The sequence below is a fragment of the Crocodylus porosus genome, unplaced genomic scaffold (assembly GCF_001723895.1).
Source record: "Crocodylus porosus isolate Cpor-Errol unplaced genomic scaffold, CroPor_comp1, whole genome shotgun sequence".
NCBI lineage: Eukaryota > Metazoa > Chordata > Crocodylia > Crocodylidae > Crocodylus > Crocodylus porosus.
In genome coordinates, this window is record NW_017728926.1 from 18,964,002 (window position 1) to 18,986,357 (window position 22,356).

At 51.0% G+C, this 22,356-nt stretch overlaps 1 protein-coding gene across 3 annotated transcripts in view; it reads right to left on the reverse strand.

Moving 5' to 3' along the window:
- CASZ1 (castor zinc finger 1) overlaps positions 1–13,667 on the reverse strand; it is a 188,408-nt gene extending 174,741 nt beyond the window's left edge. For 2 of the 3 annotated variants that reach the window (XM_019541675.1, XM_019541674.1), the window contains exon 1: positions 13,505–13,667. The gene's annotated coding sequence lies outside the window, so the exon portion shown is untranslated. The remainder of the gene's footprint in view (positions 1–13,504) is intronic. The other variant, XM_019541676.1, reaches the window with a different exon arrangement.
- Between the last annotated feature and the right edge of the window lie 8,689 nt (positions 13,668–22,356).

A 22,356-nucleotide genomic window follows, 5' to 3' on the forward strand; every position in this document is an offset into this window, starting at 1 on the left:
TGGACACATGATCTATGTGGCAACTCACACTGCCATGCAAACTCAGTATGCCAGCCTTTCTGGCTCATTTACTCTTGCAGAAGCTGATACTAGACACAGGCGGAGGGGCAGAGAAAAAAGACCATCATGCAACCTCTAGGAACCAAGACCCTTCTCTCTCTTTCCTTTCTAAGCTGCAACCTACAAGTCAATGCCAAACTATGTTGGTTACAAACCAGGCCCTGATTTTGGGAAGGATTGAGCTGGGGAAGGGTCCTTGGTCCATGGCAGAATCTACTTATCTTTCTAAAGCCTTGCAGGAAACAAGTGGAAAGGTCATTAAAAGAGACAGAAAAGGAGAGGGATGACAAGGTTAAGGCATTAGTTCCACAGTCATTGCAGCTGGAACACTCTGTGTGCACACTGGGTAGGGAGCTCATATGCCTTGCCAGCACATTGCATGCAAATCCAGATTCAAGCATATGTGTTGTGTGCAAGAGCATGCCCTGCATCTGAGAGCAGCATGCAAGTCTCCAGGTGAGCGATGCATGTACTGACAGAGAACAAGTTGCTTCAAGAGTAGGCATGCAGCGAGAGTGTAACACTGCCTGATATGCCTGGGCGAGTGAAAGAACGTGCAAAGAAGTGTGGCAGGGAGGGTGCCCGGAGGAGGAGGGGGGGCACGTGGGATAAAATGGGAAAGAATGAAACGCAGCATGTACTTGAAACAGTGTGCTAGTGCATCCCCAGCTGGTGGGTGGGTCTGTGTGTGTTTAAAGGGAAAAGACCCAACCCTGGGGAGTTCAGAAGTGGCTTTGAGGGTTAGGGGGAGACAAACTGACAGGATCCAAGTTTCTAAGGCAATAAACGTACTGCTGAGAGGAGGAGTCGGAAGAGCAATAAAAGAGCCTTTGTACTTTGGGGTGGGGAGAAGGGAGTGGAGTCCTTTAGCAGAATAAGGAATCAGGGAAAAACACAAACAGAAAAATGACCACAAACTGATTGACAACCTTACCAGAAATGCCACATTTTCAGAAATTCTTAATCCCCAGAACAAACACTCGGGGAGAAGTGAACACAGGAGCAACTGTTTCCACACCCGCTGGCACAGAATGGGGTTGGGTGCATGGTAGCAAGCTCCCATGGCAGGCAGGAACGGATGGCATGACGTCCAACCCAGAGATGGAGGAACCAGGGTGCGAATTATGGGGGAAGCTCAGGGGAGCTGAGCCCCCTCCCCATAAGAGATAAGAGCCCCCCTTGTAAGATTTGAAAATCATAACCAGGGGGGCTCCAATTGGATGGCTCTTTCCAATGAACCAGTTTAACTTTTTTTGCAAACCCCCCCCACTCCAAGAGTCAAAGTGTAATTTGAACCCTGGGAGGGATGGGAGGCTGTGAGAGCAAACGGAGATGATCACTTGGTCTCAGATCTCTAGGGCTTTTCCCTTGTGCTCTTTGTACTGCTGCTGTTTTAGAGGCACCAAAACTGATACAGGATCTCGGAACCGAAGCATAGAGGACAGAGCCCAAAGCAAACTCAAAGAGGTTGAACAGAGTCACGGAAGATGGATTACCTCCTCCCATCCCAATCAGCTGCCTTCAGCATGGGGTAAACTGCACCGTGTTCTCCTGGACCCAAGCTTGCTTCCACCTGCTCCCGTTCTCCCCCCAAGGCTGCTTTCAATCTCTTCCAGGCTGGAAGAGGTTAAACAGCTGGCTTGAGTCATAAGCGAGGCGTTCAGAACAGGATTGAATTTGCGCGCGGTGCAGCCGGCTCCCTGTTTATTAATAAGCTATTTATCATTGGTGTTGCTTTTAATACCATTTTGGCTTAATGTTGTTAATGAAATATAAATACCCGCGCTAATGATGTTGGTCAGGAGGCAGCGTGGGCAATTGGCAGCGATGCAGGAGGGAGGCCAAACCGCGGCTGTGTGTGGAAGAGGCTGCGACGGCGTGACTGCCAGTTCAGCCTCCGGAAGAGCCTCCCCACACGCTCCCACCACAAGGCGCTGCACAGCGAGGATGGATAGGCTGAGTGAGTGGAGGGAGAGCAGACAACAGGGAGGCCCAGCAGCTCCTGGTGGCTGCAGCCTGGTCAGTACCTGCTGAATCCCAGGGAGCAGAGCACGCTCAGCACCTCGCTGGGGTCAGACACACATGAATGCTAGGGAAGCCAGTCCCTTCCCACCTGCAGGGTCATGACAGGTCAGTGGATATGCTGAAGAAAGCCCCCATGTCACCTACTATGCTGGCTGCAACAAAAGGCAGGGCCAAAAAAAAATCTTCTGTACCATTGGCCAATTCCCAACCTGCACGAATCCAAGGAGCAACTCTAAAAGGGGCTCCGAGCCCAGTCGGCACCTGAAGGACTTGGAGCTGTTGGGAAGGGCAAGCTTAGGGGAGATGCAACACTTAGCACTTTCTATCTTCAGAGCGCTTTACTGACATTACTGCACTAATCCCCAAGGTAGCTCCACACCATTATCCTCATCACGTGCGTGGAGGAGCAAAATGCTTGGGTGCCCACTCCACTGAGGGACTGGGCATCCATGACTCCCCACAGCTTGAGGCAGGAGCAGGGGCCACCACTCCCTGCTGAATGCCAAGCCATAAGTGACTTGCCCAAGGCTACAGAAAGAATTGGGATCCAAGCCAAGGCCAGGGTGAGAACTCAGGAGCCTTGTTTGGTGATCAGGGCAAGGCAGGAGACATCACCAGGGCAGAAAGGCTGTGTACTCAGATGTGAATGATCAGCATGCCGACAGGTACATAGCAGCCACATGTCACACCTTGACAGCCCTTGCCCTCTTTGCCAGCCTCCACTGTCACAGGCCCCATGTTAAAGATTAAGTTTTAAGCTCTCCAGGACAGGAATCAAGCCAAAGCAATGGATACAGAAACCCACTACTGCGGGCATCCTTGACATCTCCCTAGATCTTTAGCATCTAGAGATCTAGCAAGTCGGGATGGCAGAAGGACTCCCCACACCAAGCTCTTCTAATGTGCCAAACATCATATCACTCACTGACTTGGGAGCCCCATAAGTGCTCAGGGGGGGAGCAGGAGAGCTGCCCCTTCCTGGCTGTGTACCTTTCCTGCTGGAGCATGCACAGGGGATCCCCGTGCAGCAGGGCTGCGGCAGGAACAGTAGCAGAGAGGGCAGAAGCAGCAGCTGGCAGGTCACCAATGGCCCAGCTGGCAAACAGCCTCTAGGCCAGTGTTTCTCAATCCATGGGTCGCGACCTAGAAGTGGGTTGTGAGAATATATAAAATAGTAGTGAACAGACTTTTAAAAATGGATTCTCCTTAAAGGAGAAACATGTGGAAAACTGTGACTTTTCCCTTGTAGGCTGGCAGAGTCCCAGACTTCAAGGGGCTGCTCGGAGCCCCCCTGCCCCACACTGGGGGGCTGGGGGCCAGCAATGTTAACAAATGGGTCCTGGTACAAAAAAGGTTGAGAACCACTGCTCTAGGCCACTCCTAGGGTACAGGTTTCCTGAAAAATCCTGAGCCATCCTACCATCCACAGCCCCCCGGACAGCAGTGTCTTCCTGCACTCTCTGCCTCCTGTCACCATCTGCACCCCAGAGATAGACCTGGTGCTCCCCACAAAGCTGCTGTCCCAGAGGCCCCCGTGCCAGTGTTTACAGCTCACAAAAGCCAATTGCTTGTCCTCTCCCCGAAAAGCTGGGACAGAGGTGGAGGCACTCTGTCCTGCCACCACTCCCAACTAGCTGGATCCAGGAAAGAGGAAGCTGTACTGGGACCTTCTCCAGCAAAGCGTGCAACCCCCGCCACCAGGAGCCTCACAAATTAAGGCTGCTCCTTTAAGAGGTTATCTTTTAATTTGGTGCTCCCCCTCCCCACCAAGCTGATTTATTAGTTTACCTCTCGTAAATTGTAGCCCCATGCCTCCTTGTCACCCGCCCCACTGCCATAAATCCCCTGCAGGACCTCATCACCCTGCTGCCGGTGGTGCAGCCCCTGCCCCCCAAAGTCACCTCTGTGTCCCCAGGGAGTACGGGGCTCATTTGCTGGGGTTTGGTCTAGCTCATCTCAGCAGCTAATCCCTTGGGTGGCTCCTGTCAGATTATTAATTAGCTAAAGCGGATCGGCCCTGGAACAACATGCGTTTGGACTTCAGATAAAACAGGATGGCGGAGGCTTGGTGTGGGGCTGCTTAAAGTGACATGCTCCCTTTTTCTCCCTTGCTTTTTCACAGGGAGGGGAAAAGAAAAAAAAAAAAAAAAATCAAGATGTGCTTCCAGCTCCTCTCTGGTAGCAGGGCAGGCAAGCGTGCAGGTGAAGGTGCGGCTCTCCGAGGTGAAGCCCGTGAATGGCAGGCATGACTTCCCCCAGGCAAGGATCCTGCTCCCTGCCCAGTTGCTGTTGTGGCCTGATCCTCAGCCCCACAACTCCTCTGCCTACAGTTTCTTCCTGAAAGCTCCACCTACATGCTTGCACCAGCACAGCGAGGGGAGCCCTAGGGCTGCCCTTAGCTGAGCATGAACAAGTCACTATGCCACAACAGGCTTCGGTTTCCCCATCTCTCCAGCAGTTACCTTAGCCCAGGGAAAGTCTTGCTGTCCCATTTGCTGGCTTTAACACCTCCTTCCCCACACAGGCCGCTCTCCCGGCAAGAAGCCACTAGACAGGGGCTTCTGTTATGCTACACATCGGAAACTCCACACCAGCTCATCCAGGGAAGGGAGCCCCAGCACGACTGCTGCTGGAGACCAGTTCTCCCTCCAGCTCACTCCCCAGTTTGGGTTGTTTTGACTCAAACCGGTGAAGCTGAAATATCGAGTCACAACGGCACTAAACTTCATTACCAGCTCTTAACACAGATTACTTAATAAAAGCAGGCCACTTTAATTGCTTTTCTCTATTAGCATTTCTGGAGGAAAAAACTGATTAATTTGAAGAGGCACGTTCCCACCCACCCCTACCTCCAGTCCCAAACCAGACCCCTGCCTGCGCTGCCCCTGCTTGCATGGGCGGACCAGTGAACAGAGAGAGAGCAGAAAACCCATGGCAAAAGCAAGGGACTGAGGGGATGGAGGAGCAGATGGGAGTAATGGAGTGAAGCAAACAAGGGAAAGAAAAATCTAGTTTTCTTTCTGGTGAGCCCATAAAGAGCGGCATAGGGGAATGAATGGGGGGTGGGGGTAAAGGTGATGAGGAGTGGGTTGGAGGAGGGCAGCTGCAGTGGCAGGGCTAAAACAAGGGACCCGAGACTGGATTTGGGTATGGGGATGTCCACAGGACTTGCACTGCACTAGCAGTGCAGGCAGTACTGAAGGGCTAGGAATTAGCATTAGCACAGCGGGCCCCGGGTCTGGGTCTCAGCCACCCTGCACGCAAAGGTTCTGCACAAACTTTCCAGGAGGGAAAATGGACAAGAGCCACCTGCTTTCAGGCTCAGCTCTGTCACCCAGCCTGCCCACTCACCCTTTCCTGGGGGCTGGGACAGGCAGCTCTTCAAGAAAAAGAGCACGTCAGGTTTCCAAAATCTGGATTGAAAGGTGGCACCTCCACGGCCTGGCTCGGAAACTTCTCCATATCTGAACCTAGAGTGTTAGGCTGGGCCCACCCCTGGATATGCCTATTGCATGGAAGGGAGCTCTGTGGAGTCAGAGCACTCAGCACCTCTCTTTGCTCAGTGGCTGCCCCCCGGGAACCCCACGGACGGTGTCCCCAAGGATCCCCTGTAAAGACTCTTTGCCTGGGAGAGCAGGGGTTCATCAGGAAAAGGTATGCGGGGGAAGGAACACTTGGCAGGACTCCCTTCCCTTACAAATGCACATGGCATCACAAGGGCTGCGTGTGAGCCCTGTCCCCTTAAGGCAGTGGGGGGAGGAAATGAGGATGGTGGCTGAAGCCCTCTCCCCTGCCTCACCTGCATACCCGAGTTGTGCACAAACATGGCTTCTCGCTGCTCCAGCATCAACTGCAAGGCCCTAGGATGTTCAGCTATCGATTAAAAGACAAGACATCATGGTCTGAAAAGCCCCTCTCTTTATGATGCCCAGCCAGGACAAAACTGTCTTCTGTGGATGCTCTGCAGCACTCCCATCCAATGAGCCAAAGTGAAAATAAGCTTTGGCTGAAACATCCCTGGACTATGAGGCAGCTCAGTTCAGCTCCTGCTCCAACCAGCCCTGGGAGTTAAGGACGCTATCCCCTTCCCTGGCAGGCTGTCCTCCAAACCATTCATACTCAGGCTGAACAGTTTCTGTGTTGCCAACTTTTGCCACATACATTATTCTCCTTAAAGCCCCAGCTCCTGAAAGCAGCAGCTTAAGCAAGGATCTCAGCTTTCATTTTGTGAGAATGGTGCATTTCCAGCCCTCGCGGTGGAGGGGAGGAGCTTGGAAACAGTGACCTCTGTGCACCTTGAAAGTGCAAAACCAGGACAGCAACCTTCTGAGCTTTGAAATCTCACAACTTTTTAAGCCAATCGCATGGTTATCAGGATCCTGACTCTACATTTCGCAGTGCTTGGCGCTGCCATTTTGCTGCAACTTCACTTTCCTTCTGAATGTTCCCTATTTTCCTCTCTGTTTTTCTTGGCCTTAAAGCAACTGGACACACAATATGCAGCTCAGGAAAAGTCACATCTCCACCTTGCTTGGTGTAAACTGGGGAAGCCACATTTGTGCAATTGTGCTGCTTGGCACCATAAGATATCTTGGCCCGGATTTTTAGAGTTACTTTAAATCAGGGGTGCTCAAGCCCAGCCCATGGGCCAGTTCCAGCCCCCAGAGCCATACCATCTGGCCCGTGAGGCTCCCCACAGGTCCAAAAATTTGACAGTGTGGGAACAGTGGCAGTGTTAATTGATACTCCCCTGCTGACAAATTTCTGGACCTGTGGGGAGTCCCATGGGCCAGACAGCACGGCCCTGCTCACTAGATTGGGTACACAGGGTGATGTGGGGCCGATCGAGGCATGTAAGGCTGGGCTGAGATGGCACAGAGCCCGATCCAGGTGCACAAAGGCTGGCCAAGACTATGTGGGCCCAATGCATGAGTACAGGGATTGGCCTAGGCCATGCAGGGCTTATTCTGGACATGCAGGGCCAGGCAGCGGCAGCAAGGGGCCTGATCCAACCTGCAGACAGGCCCCACGGCACTCATCTGGCCCATAGGGCCAAAAAGTTAAGTGCCACTGCTTTAAATAGTTAATTAACCAAAAGGAAGGAGATAAGCCCCACCTCTGGTGTTATCCTCTGGGTGACTATGTACTTCTGGATGGAGCATTATTAGCTCTGGAACAAACCCCATGTGGAATGTGTTGAAGAAGGCATTGTATCTCTTTCCATGGGTGTGTTCATTTTTTCAAATTTTGGTTTTATTAATGTGTTTCTCAAAACTGCATTTTCTTACAGCATTTGCTCTGGAAACTCATTTACATACTTAAGTGCCGATTGGTCCAAAGGCCTTCCAATCGCTTTTTTTCTTGTGATCTCCTAATGGTCAAGGGCTACGAACTATTTCCTAGACAATCCAGTCATGACATCAGAAGACCTGAAGAATAACTCTGGGGTGTAGTGCATTCACTGGCTGGCCTGTGCAGTCTCCCAAATATCCTGGACAACAGCTAAATGGGCTCCCGAAGCTTGTGGGGCCTTTGGAGATTGGTGTCAACCTTCATTTGTAGTTATTCCTCTAAGGATGCAGCAACATACCCATGCATGTGGCAGTTAATTAGAGCAGAACCGCCTTGGCTTGGCTCTATTAAGATGAGGACGAAAGCGTTACCTGGTGGTTGAAAGAACCAGGAAAAGGCACCTCCCAATTCTAGTCCTGACTCATTATATTAACATAAAATCAAGCTTGTTACACCAACAAAAGCTTAAGTAAATAAACCAAGACTCATCACGGTCTTGAACTTTGCAAGTCTTCAGTGGGCCCCTCTCTGCACAAACACACATGATTAATGTTCATCACAAGCCCCATGTATGTCAAGATGGAAGGACCCACGGCTGGGGAAAAAGTTTCCAGGAGAACATAAAGTTTTTCTTAAGGGGACCAGGGTAGAATCCCAGCTCTACTGAAGATGAAGGGAGTTTTGCCAGCGATCCCCCCCCAGCCTCCTCTCCCCGAGGGCAGGATTTCAGCTCAAGCCTTTCCATGAGCTAGTAGGCAGGGCATAGGATTAGCAGTCACTGCTCTTCCTTTTCACTGTGGGTTGTTCTCACAAGGGACCTCTTTTCTGCATTGGCATGTCACGTTGCAAGCATTTGGCATGTCTGGAAATCAGGTAACTTGGGGCAGGTCACTTTGGACAAAAATCCAGTTTCCTTGGAGTAAGTAAAAGAAAGTGATGTACCACCTGAAAGGGTAAGCTGTCTCAGCATAGGAAATGTAGTAAAAACAGGACCTTTAAGAGACAAAATTAACTCACTCATCTCCAGGTTGGGAACGTTTGTGGAGAAAGGGGAGGACAGGGAAGAGACTAGCTGCTGAAGCTGTTCTTTAGGATCTGTATGATAGCAGGGTCCAGAGGTTCCAGTCAAGGTCTGAGGCCCCGCTGTGCCAGGTGCTGGACAGAGAGGGAAGGAAGGGGCAATCCCCCCTTGGGCTGACTCTAAAACACAAGCAAACCCTGCAGTCAGGAGGTGGCACTGAAAACAGGTAGGTCTGGCGGAGGGAGAAAACTTCTCTTTGAAACCTGGGAATAAAATCCTGACTTTGAAGCTACCAGCAAAATTCCCGCTAACCTAAATGGTGCCAGATTCCACCCCCAGGAAGTCTGGATGGGATCAAGAAGACAGAAGTCCCAGCAGAGGGAAAGACCTGCCAACTCCTAGTGGCTCAAGGAGAATCAGGCTGATGAAAAGCCAGGAAAATGGTTCCAGATGATAGGAGTGGCAGGGTGGAAATCCACACTTCTCCAAGCCAGAATGGTCTGCTCAAACACTGAGCCACCTCCATCTGCCCAAGCTGCCGGGAAGGCCAGCACCACAATGGGACAATTGCGAAGCAAACGACAACAATTTGCCCAGCACTGGCTTCTTTAGAGTCTGCCTGCCCTTCCACAACAGGGTGTGCACATGTACGTGTGACCATGTGCTGGCACACCGCTAGATTACAGTGATCCTGCTCACAGCTAACAGCTCTCTGCAACCGGGGATCAAGGAGCAGCATCTCCACTCTTTAAGAGAGTCCTGCTTATGCCACCAGATTACTTCCTGCAAGGCTCTGGCCCTACCATGGAGTAAAACCTTTCCCCCCACCACCCTTTGCTGCCCTGAGTCATCAGTCTGATCTCCCACTCTCTGCGTGGCTGGTTGGAGGTGATGCCAATAGGCTCTTTGGCACAGCGGGAGAGGTTGAAGGGATTTGGCATGGGCTTCTCTAAAGATTCATTTCACAATTGCTCTGTGCCACTCAGGGGGAGGGGGAACTATAGATGCTCCCTCTCCTCACACTGGCATCTGGACTCTGTGCAGGCCCCTGGTAAGGATGTGATCAATCGACCCCAAGCTCCTCCCTTTCCCATTATCAGTGGGAGTGGCAGGTGCTCAGCACCTCTCAGGATCAGGCCCAGCCATGCCCAGAGACCAGATGAGGCATGGGTAGCTATGAAGCCTGCTGAACACATGATTTCTTTTCCTCTCCTTTGACTTCCCCCCCCATTCAGCTTTCCACAGCCGCCAACCAAACATCTGATCGAAGGCCCGGGGGAGGGAGTTAGAACTGTCCGGTCTGGTTATGAGTGAAGGTCATTGATCTAGTGCAGACCAGGGATGCGGAAAACAGGGGAGGGAGGAAAAAACCCTGAGAGAGAGTGTGAGCGAGCACGGCGAAAGGCAGCGGAAGTGGCTGGAACATGGTTTCACACTCCGAGACCCAAGGGCTGTTGTCAACCCCGTCCTTCATGCTCACATCTTGTCACACTAGAGGTCAGGTCTCCCAAGCGTTCCTGGAGAGCTGAGCCAGCCCATATGGCAGGCAATATGTTAACAATATGGAATGGCTGTTCGTCAGGGCCTGAGCAGATGGATGTGACAACCCTGCTCTTATCCCAGACAGGCTTTTAACATGTTCCCTCTCCTTTGCTCAGCCACACCAGAAGGGCTCTGTCTAGGCAGGGCTGGCTCCAGCCAGGTCAGGCCACAGCAACACAGGTGAGAGCGCCAACCAAGGTAACATCTGCCCTGCTTTGTCTGAAAGGCCTAGAGCTCAAAGTCATCCAGAACAGCCCAGCTAGGAACCAATGCTCTGGTCCCACCAGGGATGTTGGTTGTAGCCGTGTTGGTTTAAGGATGCAGGCGGACAAGGTTCTTTAGGTAAATCGGATATCTTTTAGTAGACCAACTAAAATAGTTGGAAAAATTCTTCTTTGCCAGCTTTCGGGGACAAACACCCTTCGTCAGGCAAATACTACTTCTACCTGAAAAAGGGTGTTTGTACCAAAAAGCTTGCAAAGAAGACTTTTTTCCAACTATTTTAGTTGGTCTAATAAAAGATATCAGATTTACCCAAAGAACTCTGTCTGCCTGGTTCCACCAGGGCTTGCCTGAAACAACACAGGGGAACCAAACTAGCCACAGACCCAATGTGGTAGGCAGGCCTGGCACTTTGTCCTTACCAGCACACTGAGGGATGGCTCACAAACAAACCATGCTAGGGTGCACCAGGATGGAAATGATGATCTGTAAGGCCTCTCCAACCCTAGCCTCTCCATTCCCCATCACAGGTCAGCCTCTCCCCAGGATGGAGTCACTACAGCTTTCAAGAGGTTCAGCATCTCATGCCAACCCAAAAGGCAGAAGGAGCTTCTCTTATCCCTAATAAATAAGATCTTTTAGGACTGTTAGACCATTTCAGTGGTGAACTGGACAAAGTCAAAACTTGCTGCTGGAAAAACAGTTGCCTCTCTGCTGGCCCTGCAACCCCCGCAACCAGCGGCTCTGATACAGCCATCCATGTCAACTGCATCTGTCCAACAGACCTAGCCCATTCCCACCCGTGTTTTTTTTTCTATCCTATGCCTCTCAAAAGCTCATGTCCCATGAAATTCAACAGAGACTGCACATCTCCCACTCCCACCTCCACCATTACTAGGCATGGCACAGCCTAACTATGTATGTTTTAGCATGTTACCAGTAAAGAATGCATATCATAGCTTGATTTATGTATGCTGTAGCAGGTTACTGGTTGGTGGGGACATCATACTAGACACAGTATATCCTAGGCAGGAAGTTTATGATGTGTACCAGGTAGATACTGTATGTTCCAGCCTTGCTAGGTAAAATAGAGCATGCTAGAATCTAGACTAGATTTTGTAAGAGCCTGGGAAAATTTTACTCACCAAGAGCAAGTAATGCATACATATATTTCTATGGGCAAGCCAACTGTGCTTCAGTGTCCCAGCCTCCTCCTGGCAAAGGAAGGCCAGCTGATTTCATACCCAGGCTGGGAAATTTCCACAATGATTCTGCAAGGCTGTTTTACATTCCCCAGCTCTTCTTAGGATATTGGGACAGATCCTTTGCAGAACTGTCAAGATAGGTTGTGGTGGGGCCAGCTGGGCTCCCATTTTGACTTACTGGGAGAGGAGACCATTCAGTGGTGGTACAGTGAAGATAGTCATCTTATATTAAACCCCAAATTTAGATTTCATTTGGGGCCAGGGGCAGACAGACGGAACTGGCGTTTCCATTACTTTTCCAGTATAAACTGGGGGTCCAAACCCCACACTGCTGCTGCCCCCTCTCCAGCACACTGGGACCCCCCTGCCAGAAACTGGAAACAACTGCCCTGAGGTAGGGTGAGCACCCTTGGACACTAGTGCAAAAGCAATGGAGTCAAGGGAGAGAGACTCCAGCTTTGGATCAGGCCCTTACAAAATAGCTCCTGAAGGTCCAGCAGCCACAACCAAATCCCAGAATTTGCATCTGATTTGATAAGCCCACAGGGCTCCCTTTATGTCCCAATGTCCCATGCCCTCCCTCTTCTCCTTCAGTTGTACAGCTCCTCACCCACAGGCAGGAGTCTGGCCTAGCAAGATCTGCAGCCTCTGAAGCCCAAGGAGGAGAAGGCCCTCCATGGTTCAAGTAAGACACGCAGGTGCCAGAGGACTCCATCTGCTGAGACCTTCTCCCCAGGGGTAAAGCCCGTTGGCTATGCAGTGCAAAATGAACGTCTCAGAACCAAACGTGCCAGACTGGAGGCACCGTAGCCGTGGAATGGTGTCAGGAGGTACCGACCAAGCTCAGTGCACCACAGCCCATCGTCCTGGCCTGTAGCACCCTTAAACAGACAAGTCTACCCAAGGCGCTGGTCACCAGGACATCTGAACACCCAGTGGGCATTTTGCTCCCCCAGGAGAAGGGTTCTTACTAAAGTCTTAGGTCTCAGGACCTTCTTTTGCTGTCCCAACCTGAATTTCCCAGTCCCGATGCTGCACACGCACACCTCTGTCTGCTGCATCTTGGCTCCCAGTGGCCTCAGATACTGTGGCACAGTGATATCTCACTCAGTGAGTAAAAGAAACAAATCCCCAAGTCTCCAGAATTATGATACATGAACTCACTGAGCTCCTACTAGGAATGAACTTTGTTTGGCTGTGTGTTTCCACTCTCCCTTACTATTGCTGCCATCTGGGTGGTAACACGGACCCCATGCATAACCAGTACCACATAACCAGTACTCAGGCACTACCTATGTCCTCAGCATCTCCTACCAGCAGCACACCTTATGTGGCAGGACCTTCCAACCCACCCAAGCCAGGTCTGCCATGCGAGAAAGGTTTATTACCCCACTGTAGGTCTAGATTGTAGTTATTCTTTTAGTCACACTGTACCAACCCCGTCTTAGCAGAGCAGCCAGGAAGGAAGCCAGAAGGAAAGACATTCGAATGTGTTTCAGAACAGCAGAGTCCCACCCTCGTAGTACATGCCGCTCCCCAACCTTTGTGTTGGTGTTACAGAGCCCCAAACTCCTCACACACAGACACTGAGAAGCTGTAGAGGCTCTTACAGGCCTGATTCCCTCATATCCCAATTGGTCAGGCATAGGAACCCGTTTCCATCCCAAATTGACATGTTCCCTAGAAAAACACAACACTGTAGATGAGGAACTTCAGAGGAAGAAGACTTCAGAGTGTCTCATGTGAAAATCAGCAGCCATGGATTTAATCCAGGTGTACAAACTACAGTATCAGAAGTCATGGCCAGCCCCATTTGCTTCTTCCGAAGTCCCTGCCTCGAAGTCTCCCCATCTTACTGGCTGTGACGCTGATGGCTGAGCCAGAAGCATTCAAAATTAAATTCATACCCATCCAACAAGTCCTGTATGGAAACCAACCCTTGGCAAACCAACACTATGCTGAAGCTGTGACCCACATGGGGGCTTCCAACAGCGCATCTTAAATATGAACTCAGTGTGGCAGAAGTGCATCCCCTAGGGACTCAGTGGAAGTCTCCAGCAGCTCGAAATCACCTAGAAACCAGACTCTGGCCCTTGCCCAAATGAAGAAGGACCAATTACAGAAGGAAAGCCAGTACCTTGCATCAGGAAGTCACTGGGCTCAAAGTCCATTCCACAGCGCACAGCGAAGAGGGGAATCAGGACCTGTTTTCCAGAAGTCCTTGATGGACACTGCAAGAATTTGATGGGTCCCCTTCGCTTGGCAAAGTCTCTTGGCCCTGAAGAGAAGGATGAAAGGAAACGAATGGGATATTATTTACTGAGCCACGCAAGAGCCATGGTGAATCACATGCCATTACTGATGCTAGCCTGGAATGCCTCAGCCACCCGCAGAGCTCAGCAGTCCCGTAACCACGAGGACCCAGCTGAGGGAGCAACTAAACCCTCCTCTCGGTCATCCAACCATCTCATGAGACAACCACTCCAGAGGCCCTTTACACAGTCCTCAGTTGGGCGCTAAACCGCAGACCTCCCTGGAGCACACGACCATCCCGCTCCAAGAAAGAAGCGAGTGCCATCCAAGGGCCAAGGCCCGGACAACACTACCAAGCCATTTATTGAGAAGTGCTCCCACTACAACTTGCCTTTGCTGTCCACATTTCTCGGTGGCTCCATTTCCTAGTGTTATGGGTCATTTATTATTGGCTGTATTATTTGCATTTACAGAAGTGCGTGAGATCAGGATTTCGTTGTGCTGGGGGGTTGTACATTCACATAGTAAGAGAGACACCCACAGTCCCCCCCCATTCCAGTCTAAACAGACAAAAGAAAGTAACATTATTCTCAGAAAAAGAAAACTGAGGCTCAGAAACTAAAAGTAGCTTTCCCAAGATCATCACATGGCAAATCTGTGACAGATCCCTCAAATTTCAGTCCAGTATAAAGATATCTTCTTCCTCTCCTGTTCCCCTTGGATATCTTCCTCCACCTTTGCTACATTTATCGCCCTCCCCTACTGTCTGTAGCTAGTGCCACCTAAGACAATTGCCTTCTATTTCCTCCTTTAGAGGGCACTAAAAAAGAAAAAAAAAAACAAAACTTTTTTTACCTTATGCGCCAAAAAGAAAAGCCCAGGCTGGAATATTTGACAGAAGCTCAGAAGCTTCAGGCTGATCTGAGAGGTAGGATTTCTAAATGGGATGGGCTTTTTTATTATTACTATTTCCATCAGATAAAAAATAGAAGCAAAACAAAAGGGGGCTGTTGAGATCTATTTGTGATGGGTGCTGGGCCAAAAAAAATGGAGCCAAAGAAGTTAAAACCCTGCAAGCAGCAACCTTTGTGTCAATTTAAGCAAATATTGTGGCGTTTCCATGGCAATCCCTGTTTTGAATATCCACTACACTCACTTTTTAAAGGGCTTTTCCTGTTTGCGTTTCAACTTCAAAACCTGTAAATATTTTCAGCCTGAACACATACCAGCTTCTGCCACCCCCTGAAATCAGTGACATCGTTCCCTTGCTCAGCAAAAACCCACCACCATAAGAAGTCACCCGCAAACACCCCGTTAAAGCAAGGGGTTGCATCTGGCTCGCATCCTCCCGAGGCTGGGATTTCAGAAAGGGGGCCAGACCTGCGCCTGCTCCCTTTATGTCAGGCCTGGCTGCTTGCTGCAATAGGTACAGGAGCCTGTTTGTTTTCTTTTATGAAAGCCGATGAGTGAAATTAGTCCTCACAAAAGAACGGTGCTGATAGCACCAGACAGAGCTGAGCACAGTGCTGGCAGGTGTTTCAGGGCTTCCGGCATCGAGCTGCGCTCGCCACAGACCAGCAGCCCGCTCGACTGCAGGGAGCTTCTGCCCATGCACCCCATGCCAGCGCCGGCTTTCCCATCGCTGCACCCCTCTCTCTTCAAACTAGCGCTAAACCAGATTGGAAGCTGCCAGTCACCTTGAGCTACATGGCGCTGGGGCGTGTGCAAGTGGGAACCTGGAAGAGCCCAGACCTCATCAGCCTCTCTGAGCAGAGGTAGGATTTGAACTTGGGTCTCCAAAAGGGGGGGGAAAAACCCAACTAAACTGAAGGCTGCACATATACAGGCCTGGCCCACTTTATCATGGGTCTCCTACCTCCAGCATGTGCAGCCTGGAAGGCAAAGCACTCGCTGATACAGCGTCCCTTGCCCGAGCCCTGAGATTATTTATTAGCTGTAAGCACAAGGAGGTAGGTGTTCACTCTCTCCACCACGCACAAAGCACCAGACCCAACCTGGCAGGAATGCCCCATCTCAGCATGCCTGGAGCTAGCCACGATGGCATGAAAAAGCCCTTTGCTCTGTGCCAAAGGTAACTTGTCCAGCCAGGAGGGACCCTGTCCAGGTACCTCCAAACCCTTTGCATTGGCCCTGCTGTAGGACTGTACTGCTGGACTGTCCCCTCCCTGCAGCCCTGGGAGATTGGTGGTTAACTGAGAGTTTCCTGGAGACCATGGATTGGCGCCAGGCCCCAAGTGTTAGTTTAGTGTAATTTTTGGGAAGTCAATTTCCTTTGTTCTTTTTTTTAATGGGTTTTTTAGGGTTTTTTTGTTTTTAAATGGAAACACACAGGAGTATTCAGACAAGGACCACGACAAAGGCTGTTCCCTAACAGGCTGCAGCGTCCCACCGAGCTTCCTAGGCATCTCTGTACATGCGCGAAAGGATCTTGGAAAACAACAAAGTGTGACGTCAAAGCCATTTTGTCGAACACCCCGTGGGGACTGCTCCTCCTGCCACCGCCTGAAGGGAGTGGTCATGTCTCCCAGAGGCACCCACCTTGTCCTGCTCATTGCAGAGCCCAGGCTGCTGCTGACAGTGGACCAGGTATGAACTCGGGTATCCTGGCCTGATTCCAGTTCAGGTAATTATATCCTACCGCCCTCCAGTTTCAGTGGGATAATTTATCCCTTCTTTACTTTCTGTTCCAAGCCATTGTCCAGGAGTGTTATTAAAAAGCCTCCTAGTCCCGCCTCAGCAGTGCCTGCACTTCTGTATGGATGCAGTAAGCTCTCTTCACCAGCATGCTGTGGGATCCTTGCTGCCTAGATGCCACGTTGATTAGCTTCTTAGAAAGAGAGGGAGGGGAATAAAGTACCTCTAGGATTTCTTGTTATTACTGGGCTCTCTCAGGGTGGGAAAAGGCAGTGACTAAGCCCAGCCAGAACTCAGAGAATGAGCAAAAAGAGGGCAAAGGTATGTGTGTATAAGGAGGGGGGCAGTATTTGGGAGGATACACAGGGAATCACCACCTCTCCTGGAACAACAGCAAGTCCTTTGGCTTGTTGCAGACCAGCAGTGGGTGGGGGTTACCCATTTGGACCCTCCATGAGGCAGCTCTGGTGGCTGTGACAAAGAGAAGTGCTGGGAATATCTACTGGGAGTGAGTGGAGAAGAGGGGGCACAGACAGTCCTGCAAATGAGACCCCCCGGGAACCCTCAAGAGAGGCCAGGCAACTCTTTTCTACACCAAGGCCTTTGCTGTGTTGTTCCCTGGTTATGGGAGGGAACAGCTATCTGCCTTCAAGGGAAGGTACGAGGATCAAGAAAAGAGGAACACTGCCCCTTGGTGCAGGTGTGGGGAAGGCTCAGGTTCAAAAGCCTTAAAATTTCCTGGGTACTGGAGGCCCTCTCAGCATTAGCACCCAGCTGCCAGATACACGCAAGATGGCAGGAAGAGCTGTCACCTGAGGCCCACATGACCGTGATCCCTTTCACATCACAGCTAAAACATACTTTAAAAAAGGAATGCATCTCTGAAGCAGAGCCAGGATTACTGTCCTTGAAAGGGAGACCTCAGAGAAGCACTGGGGGGGCTGCAAAAAGTGCAGGGGAGCCAGTGCTGAACGTCATGTTCTGCCTTCACAAGTCCTGCACTACCCCCCCAGAGCTATTTTCTATGCAACAGCACGGCTGCATTCCCTTCCCTATCTCCTAATAAATATCACACTAAGCAAGATGAGTATCTCCTTCTCAAACGAAGCAGCATGACCCACTTTCTGAATCAGGGCAGATGCAATGGGGCCCTGGAGCCCTGGACCCCTCCCAAAGCCAGGAGATTTTGTAACAATTACAGCAACAAAAAGAAATAGGAAAGTAATAAGTGATCCAAGAGCACAATGGCAGAGCTGACGCTGTTGGGTAATTCTTGATATGTTCCCTGCCATCCTACGCTTTGGCATTTGCCTATGACATAGAAGCAAGGGCCCCACACACAATCTCACTTCCACCATTCCTGCATTCCTCAAAAGTATCAGGTCCAATTTCAGAGTTTGGCCAATGGCCCAGGCCTGGACAACTGCTCTCCTCCTGCATACCCACCCCAAGCCCTCTCCGGCAAAGTTCTTGTGCGGCAGGTGTGGAGGCTTCCCATTCTGTTGATGTGTGCCCCCTTACTGCCCTTCCCCACGCCAGCTCACAGCCCGGGGGAATTTGGCAGGGCGACTGTGCCTGTGGAACTCCAGAGCTGGCGACCAGCGGAGTCCCAGCCATAACAAAAGCATTACCAACTCCCTTGCCTTTCTTTCCTCGACTGCCACCACGTAAAGTCTTTTCCCCAGTTCATGCTTCTGAACCTGCTACTCAAACTGGGGCAATGGGCAGGACAAGCTCACGAAACGTGAAGCTGCCAGCGCTGGAGGCTGCTGCTTAGACGCATTAAAAAGAAAAGTCCCTGTGCCAAGGCTCTTGCTCTCCAAACCAAATACTTTTTGGCTTGCAAACCAACTAAGTGGGAGGGAGGAGGCTGTATACAGGTCCCTGCTTTGCCAGCTTCCCCATGTCAACAGAGTTGCTCTGCACTCACCCAGGGTCTAAGGTAATGGGGTTGGAAAATAATTAAAACAGGGGTTGGGGGGGGGGGCGGGGAACAGACAGTATTTCTTCCATCACCCAAAGATCCAAAACCCAGGCCCTGGAGATCTAAGCTTTAGGTCAAGGCATAGAGCAAATGCTGTGACCAGGAGGAAAGCGTGCCATGGGGACCTCTGCCTATCCAGGCGCGCACACCATGGCTTGCTGCTGTGGCAAGCAAACTCTAGCTCCTGCACTGGGTTGGCATTATAAATCCTGAACAATCAGGCACCCTCCCCGAATGGCACTATGAGCTTTGGCACCAGATGTTATCAGTTTTATGCTAGTGCCTAAAGGCCTCTGCCAGCATGAGGTCCCTGAGACCTAGGTCCTGTACATGCACATAGTGAAGGACAGACCTTGCTCTAGAAAGTTTGCAATCCAATAGATAGACAAAGGGCAAGGAGGATGAAGAGAGGCACAGAGAGATGAAGGGATTTGCCCAAGGCCACACTGCTGGTCACTGGCAGCCCCAGGCTATGAACCCAATCTTCCTGAATCCCAGTTTAATGCCCTGCCCACTGGACTATACTGTCCCAGCCTGATCTCAAACTCCCATGGATTTTGCCCCCATGGATTTTGCCCCTCTGACGGCTTTGCCTGGGTATTCTTGACGTTCCTTTGGCAAAGGGCAATGGGGCAAAAGCTGCTCGTAAGTGTACTGAAAGAACTATTTATTTTTTTAAAACTGAAAATAAAACATCAAAGTTAAGAAAAGAAAGCCCTTTTACCCAAACTTCAGAGATTAAAAAAAAAAGAGAAGAAAAAGCCTCATCTTAATACAAAATCCTATTTGATATGTCGTGGCATGAAAATGTTTTTCACTGCATTTTTTCAGTGTGATCTCACGCGCCCTGCAAACGGGGTACGCCCAAAACACCAGGTATTTTATGGGACACAAACAGAGCAAACACATATACAATTAAAAAACAAAACAAAATATGGGATTGGTAAATATTTAAATTAATCAGAGCTGGCATCTGTGCCGGCTCCCCTCCCTCAGAGACGTTGGAGCGCTAAAAAAAAAAAAAAAAAAGAATAACGTGACCTTTTCCTTTGTGTTTGTTAGTGCATTACACTTTGGCAGGTTGGATCAGCCCAAGCCCTTCCCAGGACCGAGTCTAGAGAGAACAAGGACAAGGGACTTTTGGTCTGCCTGGCATCAGGGATCTGGGGTGGGCTGCAGGAGGCGGTGGGGATCGGGCTGGCTGGGTGAGTTGCTCCGACCTGTTTGTTGTCTTACTCTGCACTGCGGGTTCCTTTTTTTTTTTTTTCCCTTTTCAGTTTAATTGTTGGAGGAGTTTACAAAGCTGTTTGCCAAAAAAACAATCGACTCCAGGGAACCAGCTTACACAAAAAGGGCGTGTCACCATAGTGAAGCTGGGGAGCCATGGAAACCACCACCTTTTTGCATTTACCCAGGTGAAACCAAAGCTTTATGGATGGCTTGTGAAATCCACAGAGATCTGCTGGGAAGTGAAACACCAAGCCAAGGCGTGCACATGCACATATATGCACAGGTGTGCGTGGAGTACCCGGAGAGAACGCACATGGACACTAGCGCCCAGGTGTGCAGCTCGCCACCACAAATGCTCAACACCTTGCAGACTGGATGTACCATTCCATTCACAAGAGGCACACAAGCATGCCCAGGTGAGAGCACGCTGCATCACACACGCACACACCTCTGTATTACAGGGCCCCATATCAGCCATAAAAGTGCTTAGTGCACAAAACTGATTTTTTTTTGAAACGCACACACACAAGCACTGCCGACACATGCACAGGCTGAAAGAGATCCAGCCCTGTATGAACATGGGCACACGTACACATACAAAGATACACCATGTGTGATGACATCGGGCCATATAACCAGACAAACGTCATTTCACACATTCACATGGACAAATACACGGACACATACAAATACAAGGAACTGTCATGACACGTGGACAAATGCTAGACAGTGAGTAACTGGCCTGCCATCTGAACCAGAAAAGGAGGGACCAAAGAGGAGGAAAGCAAATGCAGAGAGGAGCTCCAGGCCTCTGCTGCAGCAACCCGAGGTGCTCTCAAAGACGCAGTGACCATTGTCCCCCGCTTCCAGCTGCAGAGACTCGCTGACCGTGGCAAAAGTCACTGGGTTTTTGTGCCCAGCAGACGTTCAGCCAGAGGAGCCAGCAATGGACTACTGCCCTTGGGACTGTCCCCTGAAGTCAGGGAGGGTCCTGCCCAGCCCATGGTGAGATCTCAGCCTCAGGGGCACAGAAGGTGCTGGGCACTTCTGGGGGCAAGAAGCAAGATGCCCCCCTTGGAGCAGCTTCAGGGGGGGCTCACATCACCACACTGTCTCCCTCGGTCACATGCCACAGCAGGGGCTCTCACCTCCACAATTCAATGAACCCTAAACAGGCACTGAGTCCTAATGCTAGGGCTGTTCCACTTCAGCCTCCTCATGTAGTGTCCCACTTGAATTTAACATCACAAGACCACCGTGCAGCCACCAACACAGATGCCGATAGGAGCTGTCTTTGGGAACCATCATTTGATACCTGGCATGAAATGGGCCCCAAGTGCAGAGCCCTGCTGGCTTAAAACAAACCAACCCTCATCTCTCAACTCACTCGTGTACCTCATGAGTAACTCACCCTGTTCCCGAACCCAGAAGCTGGCATCACTAACCCTCATCCAGGGATTACACCAGTGTTAGCAAACAACCGACAGTCAGGCTAGGCTGGGACTGCAATGCTCGGTGTGGGGATTACAAAGGGAGGAGCAAGTCACTCTTGGGGAAGGAAGGAGGGGCAGTTTTCAGAACCTGGGAGGCATTTTCTGTGGGGTATTTGCAACCTGCTACCTTGGACAAAGCCCTCGTAACCCAGCTCAGCCTCGTCCAGCCACAGGAAAGACGGATTTGCCTGTCACCCATCCTGGACACGGAGGGCAGAAAGAGTTTGGCGGTGACCCACACTCTTTGCGCAGAGGGGGACGTGTAGGACTGAATGGGGCTGAAGTGAGGGGTACAGGGGCTCCTTTCCTCAGTCTCCCTCCCTGTCAGGCCACTGAGGTAGCTCCCTGCTGCTAGTCAGCTGGAGCCACATCCAAACTTGGCATCAGACATGGAAATGGCACTGACTACCACAGCAGAATTTGGCCCTAAAACCAAACTGAAGAGCCACTCCCACCCCACACCCAACACCACCTCTGTCATTCTCTCCAAGAATCGCAAGGCACGTTGCAGACATTCAATAATCCACCCCCATTCACCATAAGACCAGTCATCTTTAAAGTTGAGGAGACTACGACACAGCCAGAGACTCTCGGGACCCCATAGCAGCAGAGCCAGCAGCAGCAGCCCCGCACAGCCTACCCTGACATACCCTCCCCCTAACCCTAGCGGGATTGGGAGCCACTTCCCACTGCTCCCCAAGAGCACCCTATGGAGGCTGGCAGAGCTCCAGGCAGGGCTCATCCTTCCCTGGGGGGAAAGAGCCAGGGCTCAGCGTTAGGCCTGGCAGGGCCTGGGAAGAAGGCAAGTGCCGGTAAGGCTTGGTGCGTCAGCCTTTCTGGCATCGACCTCCCAAACTCATTCAAATATTTCCCTTTTTTTTTTAATTTAATGTTCCCTATAATTCATCTGTCCCAAAAGATAATCAATAGAGCCCGTAATGAAAATTTGAGCCATATTTTATGATTCGCTGCAGGAGAAAGGGCCACATCAGCAGGACTGGCCTTGGCTCCCAGCAGCGTGCTCGCTCGCTCAGTCGCTCTCTGGCCGGGTTTCCCTCCCTCCCCCACGGGGCTGCTGATGGGGGCAGTCCCTGCCTCCCCACTTCTATTTCTAGCAACAACTATTCGGGCGGCTGTTTCAAGGGTGTGCATGGGGTGGGAGAGTCCCTGCATGGATCTCTCTGGGACACCTCCTGAGCATCACCCATATACCATGTGGGTCTAGGGCCTGCCCTGCTGCACAGGAACCAGACTATGCCAGGTGATGGCAGGGCTGGGGGCCTCTGCTTTCCGAGCTCCAGGAGTAGCAGGAATGTTAGGCATGAAGGATCATCTCACTTCACACCCAGGGCCCCATTTGCTGGGACATTAAAG